Source organism: Xyrauchen texanus, chromosome 50, assembly GCF_025860055.1.
Source record: "Xyrauchen texanus isolate HMW12.3.18 chromosome 50, RBS_HiC_50CHRs, whole genome shotgun sequence".
Lineage (NCBI taxonomy): Eukaryota > Metazoa > Chordata > Actinopteri > Cypriniformes > Catostomidae > Xyrauchen > Xyrauchen texanus.
In genome coordinates, this window is record NC_068325.1 from 9,527,715 (window position 1) to 9,541,716 (window position 14,002).

At 36.7% G+C, this 14,002-nt stretch overlaps 1 protein-coding gene across 1 annotated transcript in view; it reads right to left on the minus strand.

Annotated features, from left to right (window-relative positions):
* vasna (vasorin a) overlaps positions 1-13,617 on the minus strand; it is a 28,134-nt gene extending 14,517 nt beyond the window's left edge. The window contains exon 1 of the mRNA XM_052123601.1: positions 13,471-13,617. The gene's annotated coding sequence lies outside the window, so the exon portion shown is untranslated. The remainder of the gene's footprint in view (positions 1-13,470) is intronic.
* Between the last annotated feature and the right edge of the window lie 385 nt (positions 13,618-14,002).

Genomic DNA, 14,002 nt, shown 5'->3' on the forward strand with positions numbered 1-14,002 from the left:
GAGACCAAAGTAGAGCAACTTAGACAAGCCACTGACACACGCCAGCCTGTCATATACTGTTACCAAGCCAGCCCCATACAACACCCGTAGTACTATGTCTGCAAGCAGAATCTATCCATCACAAATACTCATCAAATTACGGTTTATAAATGCACATACTGTCAGTTCAGAAAAAACGATTCTTTCAAAACTAGAGCACGTTATGTACACTCAGGCATGACAAACATTTGGAGATGGGTGTGTGTTTGAGAAAGATGTCATTAAGGTCTTTAGAACATGCTGTGCTTTTATGTTACACATTTCTTTCTAAGGGCTTTTTATGGAGAGAGTGAAAGAAATGTGTAACATAAAAGCACAGCATGTTCTATGAATGCTGGTATCGATCAGAGAGGTGTCACACAATTCCATGCTCCTAGATTATGCCATCTGACAGCATGCTAGTCAGCAGAAGCATATCTGCCATTATAGGCATTCCAGTCCCAAACACTCTCACTCTCTCTGATACCAGCATTCATAGTAGGTGCAATACTCGAACTGCATGAGGAAAACCTGATATTTCTTTTGACCTCTTTAAAGTGTTAGTTCGCCCAAATTTAATTCCAAACCCGTATGACTTCCATTCTTCTGTGGAATAAAAAAGAAAACATTTTTAATAATGTGCCAGTCAATCATTTGCATACAATTACAATGAATGAGGACTGGAGCTTTCAAGCTTCAAAAAGGATTCAAAAGCATCATAAAAGCCCTCTTGTGTGAGCAATATTCCAAGTCTTCTGAAGACATATGATAGTGTTTACTAGAGTCTAAAGGGAAAATGCAGAACTTCCCTCATTTTGTGATAAATGAGGAGAAAGGAGAGAACTGTTCGGTCTTGTCTGTACTTGCCTATACTCTTGGCTGCAGGTATGGTAGGATCAGTACAGGTTGCCAGTATTTTTTAAGCTCTACCTGTATTTCTGGCTTATCTTCACAACAAATAAGTGTGTAATGGAGTGAAACATAGCAGCTTTGACCTTGACATTTCACAAAGATAAACAAATACACGCATCATACAAACACAGATTAATCTATCCCAGGTGTACAGTCATACACCTGCTCAACACGGTCAAGTAGCACCCAAGTTGTTATGCTATATACACATGCTATATACGTAGTACACACTATAAGAGTGTCAAGAAAAGTGAAAAACATTGTTTGGCCTGATGCCACAGATTAAAATGGCATTACTCATAAGTGTGCAGATTTCAGGCACTTGTCACCAGTCAAAGCCCTGACAGTTGAATGACGTTCAAAACTTGTGTGCAATGAAAGCAGATCTCATTGTGTGTGTTCTTCTCAAACTGACTGAAGAGGGGTGGAAAACATCCGTGCCAGAAAGAAAAAGAGAGAGAAAATGTTTTTACTGAACAAAATCAAACACTACAGTAAAAACAATTGCATGGAAATGAATAAAGCATATTGAATTAAACTGATTTTAAATCTGAATCTGAATTGAATGTGCATGAATATTAACCCAAATTTGAATTAAAACGGCACTTAAATTGAGTATGTATATGAATGTGAATCTGAATATGAGCAAAGTAAATCTGCATCTAAATTGAGAGTGAATCTGAATGTCAATCCATATCTAAACTGAATATAATCTGAATCTAAATTGAAAGGGAATCAGCATCTAAATTTAGTGTGAAGCTGAATCCAAATTGAATTAGATAGAATTTGATTCTAATCAAATCAAATAGGATTAAATTGATTGATGGGAAGGGAGAGGATTCAACTGTTTGCATCAGAGACATGCTAGAACAAATCACCCCACCATCCCCCTCTTGCCTCCCAGGGGGTGTCTTGTCTTCTGACCAGCTGTGTCAGCTTGTGTGTTTTTGTTTCAGTGGCTGTGAAGTCTTAAGTCTGTGAGAGTAGGGCATATCTCACAGCACACACATGCACATTTTTCCTAGTGGCTGATTAACTTTTCACACAGGCCAATGGATAAGACATTAAGACATCAACACCATAAAAAATGTACAAGAAAAGTAACATGGTACTTTTTAAGTGCCTTGGAGAACCATGAAAAACCATAGTGTATGAATATGGCAATCGTTCAGTATCACTGTATATACAGGGGTTCTATGTTCATGGAAAATCTGGAAATATCTAGGAATTTTTTCATTCTGATTTCCATGCTTGGAAAAGTCATTGACACTTCTATAGTATACATTTTTCTAGTTATGCTCAGCTCTAAATACTGCATTGTCTAGAAAGTTTTATGAAATTATAAATCCTCATCCAGTGATCTCAAGCAACTGGAAAATTGATTTAATTAATTGGTCAAAAGGTATGGAAACACTGTATGTATCAAAGCACTATGGTGTTGTAACCATCTTGAACAGTTCCATGGTACTGCCTCAGTAAGTTTACACAAAAATACTACCAAAAAGTGTGAATGTGTGCATTTCATCAATCAGCAATGAGCCCACAGAGCTGAACACCTCAGTCCTGGCCTCCGTGTCTGCTTTGTAACGGACCTATTTACAACTGACAGCCCATTAAAACAAATAAACGCATGTGACACCAGGGTTCGTTCACCTTCAGTGATGCTGTGGTATGTTGGAACAAGACCAAAGAAGTCCCTCTGCCTGCCTGACTACACCTGTTTGTTTTGTGGGTACCGCAATGACCTTGGAGCTTTCTAGGATGCAGTATCACAAATCACATGATGTGCTGACAAGTATACACTGCTCAAACAGATTCCATCACATGTGCATCTGAGAAATGGATCAGACTGTATTATATCAACCCAATATACAGTCATGGCCAAAAGTATTGGCAGTGACATACATTTTGAGTTTTGCAAAGTTTGCTGCTTCAGTGTTTGTAGCTTATTTTTTTCACATGTTTCTATGGTATACTGGAAAACAATGATAAGCATTTCATGAGTTTTAAAGGCTTTTATTGGCAAAAACATTCAATATATGCAAAGAGTCAATATTTACAATATTGACCTTTGTTCTTCATAACCTCTTTAATTCACTCTGGCATGCTGGATATCAACTTCTGGGCCAAAACCTGACTGATGGTGATCCATTCTTGCCTTATTAGTGCTCGGAGTTGATCACAATTTGTGGGCTTCTGTTTGTCCCCTCGCCTTTTGAGGATTGACCACAGGTTCTCTATGGGATTAAGATCCAGGGAGTTGCCTGGCCACAGATCCAAAATTTCAATGTAATGATCACCAAGCCACTTCATTATCACTCTTGCCTTGTGACATGGTGCTCCATCATGCTGGAAAATGCACGGATCATCACCAAATTGCTTCTGGATCATTGGGAGAAGTTGCTCTTGCAGGACATTTTGATACCATTCTTTATTCATGGCAGTGTTTTTGGGCAGAATTGTGAGCGAGCCCACACCCTTGGATGAAAAGCAACCCCACACATGGATGGTCTCAGGATGCTTCACTGTATGCACAACACAGGACTCGGTAGCGTTCACCTTTTCTTCTCCAGACTATCGATTTTCCAGACGTCCCAAACAGCCGGAAGCAGGCTTCATCAGAGAAAATAACTTTGCACCAGTCTTCTACTTCTGATTAGTGAAATTATGTTAGCTGGTCATTTTGTGCCAGGGCCAAAAAACATTTGTGATAAAATAAATTTTAATTTTTTTGGCCAATTAAGCTTTTTGCAATTATTTATAAGAGCACAATAATCTAGAAAAAATTTGAATAAACACCACAACAACTGAAGCAGAAAACTTTGCAAAACACAAAATTTATGTCACTGCCAATACTTTTGGCCACGGCTGTACAGTATATGACAATAATAAATAAACAATACTTTTCACGATTTCCCCAAATTACGAGAAATAAACTCACAATTGTGATTTCATAGTCCATATTTGTGACTATTTTCTGTTATTATGAGATAAAAACTCTCCCTTCTCAAAACTTCTCCCAATTGCAACTATATCATGCACCTGTCTTTAAATCACGCACTTTTTTATTGTAAATACAAGATATAAACATGCAAATATGCCTTTATGTTTCCCAATTGCAACTATATAATGATATTACGACTTTGTCAAGCAAATATGACTTTATTTCTACTTATTACATGATATTAACTCGCAACTTCAACTTTAGTTCTCCAAACTGCAACTATATCATACAATTACAAAATATAAACTAACAACTGCAACTTTATTTCTCCCAATTGTGAATTAACATCACACAAGTATGACTTTATTTCAAGTAATTACATGATATTTAGCTGCAATTGTGGCTTTATATCATACAATTGTGACTATTTACAATAATTACGAAATTCAAACTCGCAATTGCAACTTTTTCTCTCCCAATTGCGACTTTTTACATCACGCAATTGTCACTATCGAAGTCACAACTGTGAGATATAAAGTCAGAATTAGCTCTTTTTTCCATTCCATAGTGCGATCCGGCATCTGTAATTAAGTGTATATATGTGGTTATTTGTTTATCGCAGCTGTATTTTTTTGTATCAGAGCATTGTCCCTTTGGCAAATAAAACTCAGCCTAAGTAATCATAGAACCAGATCCCTTTGATCAAACAGCGCTCGCCTGAGCTCCTGCGTTTGAAGGGCTGCAGACGGATGTTTGCTGTTCTTGATTTGTGAAAACCTGAACACCACCCAACACGCAGCCAAAGGACATAACTCACACTCTCTCTCCATCTGATTCTGTTTTTATAAAGTGAATTACATGATGCTACTACTCACATGGAGAATAAATTATTTCAGAGAGAGTGGTAAGATGTGTTTGGTGTATCTGGAACACAGAGTTTGTATGCACAAGTGATGCACTTAAAGTTAAAAGAAAGATCTGACTTGTAACTGTATTGACACACATAATGTTACAGTCCAGTCTTTTTCATCCTTATTTCTACAATCTGTCTTGCCCTCTGTTATGCTTTATATGCAAGTTTATACTTCTCTGTTTCTCTTGGCACTGGCCCTTGCCTACACTCTGGTCATGTTCATACACACCCAGCAGGGATACGATCTAAACTGTGTTATTACAAGTGGACATCACTACAGAACACACACACACACACACACATTAAATAAATCCTAAAAAGTGCACAGCCACAACCAAAAGTAAGAGAATATCTACAGTTTTAAACTTTTCCTTATCCGTGTATTATATAATTTGTCAGAAACAAAAGACGTGATTGAAGAAAAGCTCAAGCCTGATCAGGAATCAGTTTTTAACCTACAGATCTCGGAGAACAAGTATAAAGAAAATAGAGATTTCTCCAATATACGATTTATAACATCCCAACATTCATTAGGGTGGGAATCGTAAGGAAATTAACAATTCCGATTCCAATTCTGATTCCTCTTATCAATAATGGCTCCTTAACAGTTCGGTTACGATTCTTTTGACGTATTCATAAATAAGAAAATCAATTATTTTTGGATTTACTGCCATCAGCAGTCTTCTACCAAATTATGAGATCATTTCATATTGTGATTGAACACATTTTTGCACAGTAAAATAGAACAAATTCTCTGTTTACACTGACTTTTTAATTAAGAAGTTTTATTAATTCATGAATGCTTATATTAAACACAAGCAAAACTCATTATGGTTATCTTCAACTACACATCATCATATCAACAACAATCCAATAATTATTCTGATTTAAGTCTCATGAGCCTACACATACACATACAATAAGACACAAACACGGTACGGCTGCTCGATTATGGCAAAAATCATAAATCAAGATTATTTTGGTCAATATTGAGATCATGATTATTTACCACGATTACTCGCTGACTTTGGAAACATCACACATTTATTTAACTTTTTTTTATTAAAACTGTCTTTTTATCAGTGAACAGATTTCCTTGAACTTGAAATGTACACTGCAATGGGTAAGGGAGGAGGCTATTTTCATATGATAATAATTTTATGTTACGTATGGTAGTAAAATAAAGGAAAGACTCAATCACCATCATTAACAGCAGGGATGCTCACACTTCTATGGAATGAGATCTACATTTTCATCATGTTATTGCAGCAAGATCTACCATGTACAATAAAGTCTATACATATATAGGCTATACAATACCAAAATTTCAGTAGTCTGTAGTGAATTTTTACGATTCTCTACACCAGCTTCAAAAGCACAAAAATAACACTAACTAATATGTTAATTATGGAGGAATGGTTTCAAGTTCTTCATTAAGACTAGTAAACAGTCAGAAATAAAATAATAATAAAAAACAGCAATGAATAGAAATAGATTAAAAATAATAGAAATAACAGCAGTAGGCTATAAAGCATTAAATTAAACATTCAGAATGAATGAAAAAACTATTGCAGGTCTATACTGTATGATTATAATACATTACAATTATTTTTAAAGCTATTAAAGTTACTCATTCAAGAGCAGAGAGTGTTTCCTTGTTCTGGTTGTTTGATTATTATAATGACACATTACACAAGTCAGCAGCAGGTCTATTAACTTATAAATCTGACATTTTAATACAAATCTGCTTTTTTCTCCACAGTTTACGTTCACTTTAGACATTACTCTCTGTGTTTATATGAATACCTCACAAAGACGGGCCTTTTGGCAGAATTTTGAAATGTATTTGACCGTTCAGGTGCGCATTAGCACAAGCATTTTCAGAACGCACACATACCCCACCTGTCAATCAAACAGGGCGCAGCTGTTACTAGATCGCTAGCGAATTATACAATTATGTGCTCTGGATTACTTTCAACAGCACAAGCAGAATATTAACTTTTTAATAAGTGACACTGGCCTAGACTATCACAAAAATATCGTTATTGACATTTAATCACATTTAATGTCCGGTCAGGCAAGTAAAATTCTCTTTCACTTCCCCCTTCAAAAATCCACTTGTCAAGCAGATATGTGTTTACATTGAGCCCTGATTAAATATCGCATTCAAAATTCTCCGATAACAATTTTTTCTTCTGCAGTATAGCTCCTAAAGTAAATGTTGATTTAAAGGGGTTTATTGGGAAAAAATTGGAGTGATTTTCATCATGATAAGATACACACAGTGAATGTGACACATACATTATGATTCATTACGTTGAGAGCCATCATGTTATAATCTAGCTGCAGCAAATGCGCATGAGTGACGAGCGTCCCAGTGCCAAAGTGTGCATCAGCCCGGAGAAGATTCAATCTCTTACCCGGTCAATTCACGCTACTCATAGACTCGGTGCTGACCGCACAGTTGACTGACAGATGCCAGTTTTGGAGTTAATTTTTATAACCTGCTTCCTTATTATTTGAACTTTAACAATGGATATTTAAAGATGTAATGCCAGGATGTTTCATTGTGAAAAGGAATGCGGGATAATAATCTCGATTATCTTGTTTTCAAAATCGTTGTAAGCCAAAATCGTAATTGAAAATAAAATTGTATTAATCGCTCAGCCCTATAACACGGTAACGATTCTTGGTCGATTTAGAATTGACATAATGAATGACTTGCAGTTCAGTTTAGTTCAGCTCATTTATGAATTCAGTGCAATAGAAGTAATTAGTTTGATAAACTGAAATATTTAGGAGCAAAATGGCTGTTTTAGTTGCCATTTATAATGTGAAAAATTACTATTACACTTTGACATTTATTTTTCATAACTTCTTAAACTACTTTCAAAGAGTTGTCATCAAAAAATCCTCCACAGGCACCAACAGTTTTGCAGATCCTTGGCCTTCTAGCTGTCAGTTTGTCCAGATTCTCCAGTGAGATTTCACCCCATACTTCCTGTAGCACTTGCCATAGATGTGACATGCACCTTACAGTCTAGCTGATCCCACAAAAGCTCAATGGGTTTAAGAACCAAAACACTCTTTTCCAATCATCAGTTTTCCATGTCTGTGTTCCTTTGCCCACTCTAACCTTTTCTTTTGGTTTTTCTGTTTTAACGTGGCTTTTTCTTTGCAATTCTTCCCATAAGGCCTGAACCCGAGTCTCCTCTTTACTGTTGTACATGAAACACCCGTTTTAATGTATGCATCTCTTTTTATTCAATACTTCCCTTCAGTATCTACATAACAGATATTTACATAGTTTAGTTTGCATATTATAGTATGTTGCCTTCTTTAGCATCAGTGAATGTTTGCACATTGTGTTATAGTTTCCTCAATTGTCAAAAGCTTGATCTCACATATACATACATATATATATATATATATATATATATATATAAAACAAGTTTGACTTTCCTTACTGTGACAGGATGGCCCAGACACAGAGACTACAAGAGTGCAAATTAAATGAAAACCCAGATGTAGTTTATAATGCTACTCCAATCCCAATCAGTAATCATTAAAAGAAAAACAAATTGGTAAATAACACCTGGTTTTTAATTATAAAGAAGACCAAAATACACCTGGGACTCTTATATTGAAATTTCTGTGCTCCCAGTTTTGAACTCACTGACAGCTGATTCGCTCCATAATTCAAACCCTCCCTGCGTTCCAAATAAGATAAATTTGCCTACGAAGGGCACTTTGAAAGGGGAACTATTGTGGCCGCCATATTGAAGGGTCATTCCAAACCGAAACAGACGTTTCTGTAGGGTTCAACTGATGGGTACTTCGCTACAAGTGGACCGGAACTGGAGCATACGTCACAAATATGGAGGTTTGCCAAATGTAATTTAGTGTAAATTAAACCAGATACAAATACCATCTGTTTCTATAAACAAAAACACGTGACATCCCTTCATCTACAAAAGCTTTTAATTATTATAATTAACTTTTAAAAATGGTTTTAAACCCCTGGCTTTTTGTTTAAAACTGATTAATTCTTGTGTTATTTTAAAGTGAATTAGCTGGATCAGTTATTCTATTCTAAAGGAGTTGAAATAAAATAATAATACAAAATGGCATTTTATTTATTATATAAATGCACTGTACATTTATGTATTAGTTTCTTTTTTATTAAAATAAATACACATATATAAACATGAAGCTTACATTTTTCATAAAGATTTAATTAATTTCTGTTTCTTTTCTGAAAGCAGTTAGTGATGCAAAATCATGTGTAAATATTTCTGATTAGGTGCAGGTAATGTTCATTGGCATCAGCCTTTGTTCGTCTGCAGTGGCTCCTATGGCTTGGATAGATGACGCTGTAGTGCATTCCGAATTACTGATATTTTTTTAGCCCTACACCCTTCAACGCTTTCACTCTGGAGGGTAAACCCTCTAAAGGGATTAGGGCATAGGGATGAGCCCTTCGGAATGGAATGGAACTTTTCAGGTGATTCATTAAAAAGACCCAGTTCATTTCAGTCATTTATTCACGAATCAGTCATCATGGCTTGTGCTGTGTGTTGTTGTTTTGTGCATCAAGCTCATCTCAACAGAAAGGGTGAAAAGCAGCACGATACATGCTGGTGCGCACTCTGAAGATATTTAATATTATTTAATAACACACAAGATAATATCTGATGAAAATATGATATATGAATATGATATATGAATATACACAACCCGACTGTCACCAATGGCGACTAGATTTTAAACAAAGTCGCAATCATTTATTTTTGGTCACATTTTCGACCATTTTAGTCGTCTGGAGCCCTTTACACTGGTAGCACTATGTTTTGCAGAGTACATTATACAACACTTATAGGAGGAAGAAACCAAAGCTAAATTAAATCCGAGCCTTAGACTACGTCCGCATTAATTCTGAAACATTTTGAAATGGTGTTCATTTCGAAACGCTCTCCATCCACACAGCCATTTTCAAACATTTTCCTAATGATGCTTGTCCATACTGACACATACGAAAATGCTTAAAACTCCTTAAAACGTATGATGCGTGGTCTTAAACGCAATTGTTCTAATGTTCTGCATCGGACAGCAATTCCGAGTACACTTTCAGTCACCAATGAAACAAATATCTTTGAAGTAACGAATATCTTTAACAATGCTATCAAAGGAGTCACATGACGGCAATGCGAGGAGTGGACATGTGAACGGCAAGCTCTGCGCATTTGCTCTTCCCAACTCCCAAGTCTGCTCGTCATAACAGGCCATAAGCTGGAAATCGAGCAAGCTCACAGAAAGAGACAGGCCCCGATCAATTCTGGCCAAGTTTCTGAGATCATCTGATAAAGATCTTGTGTTATGTGAGGTGAGGAGTAAAGGAAAGCTTTCTTGGAAGAACTACAACATTTTCTTGTTGAAAATGACAACAGACTTTGCGAATTCGACAAGAGAGAAATGTGAATGATTCAAACCAATTGGCACAGTTACATGGGTGGGTAGAGTCACGTTGGGTCTCGTGGTCGCTATGTGTGGATCTCGCTCTCGGTGGGGTGCGTGGTGAGTTGTGCGTGGATGCCGTGGAGAATAGCGTGAAGCCTCTACATGCGCTAGGTCTCCGCGGTAATGCTCTCAACAAGCCACGTGATAAGATGTGCGGATTGACGGTCTCAGATGCAGAGGCATTTTCAAATGTATCCACTTGGAAAAGCATTTTTTGAAGAGCTCAGTTTTCTCTGGACAAAAACGCTGTCTCAGTGTGTAGAGAAAAAGATGTTTTAAAGTTTATGCAGAATAATATGTATGTATTTTTAGGAGGTGGAGACATGTTCTGGCAGCCACAAAGAACTTATCCACAGCAACAGATTTTAGGATTTTAAGTGGTCAGTATTTAATCCAAACAACATGTAACATGTTCTCCCAGTTTTCATTGGAGTCTTTCTTCACTCAATCTTCACTCAACATCTGCACACACTTATCCCTGTTCACTATGTCTTAACGTCTATCATGCAGTTATTAACACTGTGACTGGGAAGCTCCTTGTGAGATACTCCCCTATTTAGTTGTCATGGTGGCTTGGCCCAAACACTTATTAACTGACCCTTGGGATTTTTCCAATGGGGGGGGGGGGGGGTTAAGCCTTCACCTCCAAGTGCCAACTCAAACATCCCACAAGACCCTTAATTAAATTGCTGAGACACCGCATCAGGAATGTTTGCCTATGCTTTTTGGTTGCTCTTCTTATGCATCTCTCCCTCTCTGTCTTTGCTTTTCTCATCCGCTCGTCCCTCTTTGATAACATAACTGCCCCCTTAGAATTTACCTCTCCCAAGTGATGTCTGACAGCCTGCCTGATCGCTGACTGAACACAAACAATAATGTGTTAACCTGCAGAGTACAGTGAATACCACAACTTAAATAGAGAATGCAGTCAAACTTTGTGTAAGTCACTAATGGCAGATCAAATGTAGCTCACAGCTGAACCCTTGGCCTGGTTTGACGTCATTCATAAACTAGAACTCAAGAACTCATAAAATAAACAAATAACTTGGGGTTTCTGCTCTGCGGGTCAGTTCAGTTTGGTATTTAACTTCAGTTATGCAACTAACCTGTAGCTTAAAGGAATATTCTGGGTTTGTGGCATAATTTTGATTACCGCAAAACGTTTTCTTAAAAAATATAAACAAATAAAAAATAAAAAATAAATGAAATTACCGAGGCACTCACAATGGAAGTGAATGGAGCCAATTTATGGAGGGTTTAAATGCAGAAATGTGAAGCTTATGATTTTATAAAAGCACTTACATGAATTTTTCTGTTAAAACTTGTGCATTATTTGAGCTGTAAAGTTGTTTCAATCTTAGTTTTTATGGTCGTTTTAGAGTTTATGGTGTTATTTCATCATGCTAACAAAGTTGTAAAATTGGATATAACTTTACACAGAAAAGGTTTGCAAGTGATTTTCACACACTAAAATCATGTTAAACCTGTTGTTTATGTCTTGTGACTATACTTTTGAAACAGTGAGTATTTTAATATTTACAAATTGGCCCCATTTACAGCCATTTTAAGTGCCTCACTGTAACCAAGGTGTTTGCATTTATAAAAGAAAAGGAGGGGCATGTCAAAAAAATGTTGTGGTAATCAACATTATGCCACAAATACTGTCGATTGAGCTTAGCTGATGTATGTATGTATGTTCGGCACCACCAAATGGAATTACATAAATAAACAATGTTTTCAAAACAGCTTTCTGAACATGCCCCCTGTCTACTATTGGTCAAACAAAGAGAGTCACGCCCCCAAATTTACGTCATTGGTTGAGTAATGTTGTTGGGGTGGGTAAAAGGAGTCGCTCTTCATAGACACAGGTTCTGCAATGATTTTACTCTGTATAAGGTTCTTGAGTGCTATGTAATTTTTGGGGATATTAAAAAAAAAAAGTAATTGCTTTTACACTATAGGTTTTTCAGATCAGTGTACTGGTTTATGGAACCGTTTTCTAAAGAACTTCAGAATAAAACCTTCTAATTAGAACTTTAAAATGTTCTATTATATGGCAGCAGGCTCTCAAAAACAATTTGGTTCTGACTGAAACCTTAACCTATCAGATTGTTTACTAAACGTGTACAATAATACAAGAAACTACACATCTCATCTCCTCATATTGTCCTAATATTCTTCTCATATTAAACATTTGTGAATATATCAACAACTGAAGACAACTTACTGACCTCAGAGCAAAGAAAAGGAGGATTTCCAGAACTATCCAGAACCACTAATATACTTTATATAGCCAAAATCACAGCATGTCACTCAACTCTTGCTCCAAAATACTTCTTCATAGAGTCCTCCACAAAATGTCCTCAACTGTTGAGTTTTCATGCAGAAAAGGTGTATAATGGGTTTTAAAACCAGAATAACAGATCATAATCTCCTTTACGCTTCGTCCAACTCAACTGATTTACGCCTGCAGATACAGCAGCTTAAGGGAAAAGGAAAGGGATGGAGGTTTAATGAGAATCCAGTCAATTATAGGAGCAATTTCATGTGTCCCGTGTTTGTATACACCGGTATTCGCTGAGTTACGTTATCTCAGGCCATTTCAGGTCAGATTGCACAGGCTTCACTTTGACATTAAGGGGCCGTTTAGAGTCAGACCCAACACGTTCTTGCGCTAAAAACAGAAAATAGACGCAGCGTAACCCAACGCATATAACAGCGCAGGTGTCTCGAGACACGCGTTTAAAATGTGACGTTACTAAAAACGCGGCAATTTCTCTTGCGCGAGACGCGACAAAACAGTCCAAGACGTCCGTTTATCGTTATGATATACTGACTTCGGTTACCTGGTACGAAGCGCATAATTTTAAAAACGGACATATTTTAGTGAAGTGAGAGCACTTTGATACCTCACGAGACCAATTTATCAAGAAGTTCGTAGTTTGACACCAAATGTGCAGTGCGCTGCAAAACTACAAAAGTAAACAACATTTTTATCTCTGCGGTATAATTCTGGACATTTTAACCGGTTTCCTATACGCTCACTGAATTAATTATTTTATGAAAGCATTTGTCGATATTAAATATTTGTACTGTACATAAAATATAGGCTACTATAAGTGGGTGTATATAGTCTATAGTCTAAATAATTCACTGAACTGCTTACCTGTAAAACACTCCAAGCAAGAGTGCAGCGTTTCAAGAATGGTGTTTAAAACTCTTGTAAAGTCATTCCCCAAAATACGCTTAATATGTATAGGCTACTATTCCCCCATCCGTACAAGTTGCGTCCAGACAGACGTCTGAACTTTAGGAACACGGTGGTGTTTTACTGAATGGCTGGAGCGCAACACCTCCACAGATTTTAGAAGGAGGGGCAAAACTTTCCAGACTTCCCAACTTAAGCTCTCCGTCGCCTGGCTGTGGTGACATGAGGTATGTTCAACGGCTTCCACATACAACTCCTACTAGGATGTGTACTGTGCACTAGTGCTGTGAGTATGGAAGCCCATTTGCGCCAAGAAAAAAAAAAAAAAAAGAAAAAGAAAGAAAGTGTGCTTTGGTAAATCAAAATGATGTGGTAGTAAATCATCTCATCAACTATGAGATTACTTTCTATCTCACAGTTTTAACTTTATAATCTCATAATTAACTATGATTTAGCATCTCATAATTTTAATTTGGTATCATAATTTTGA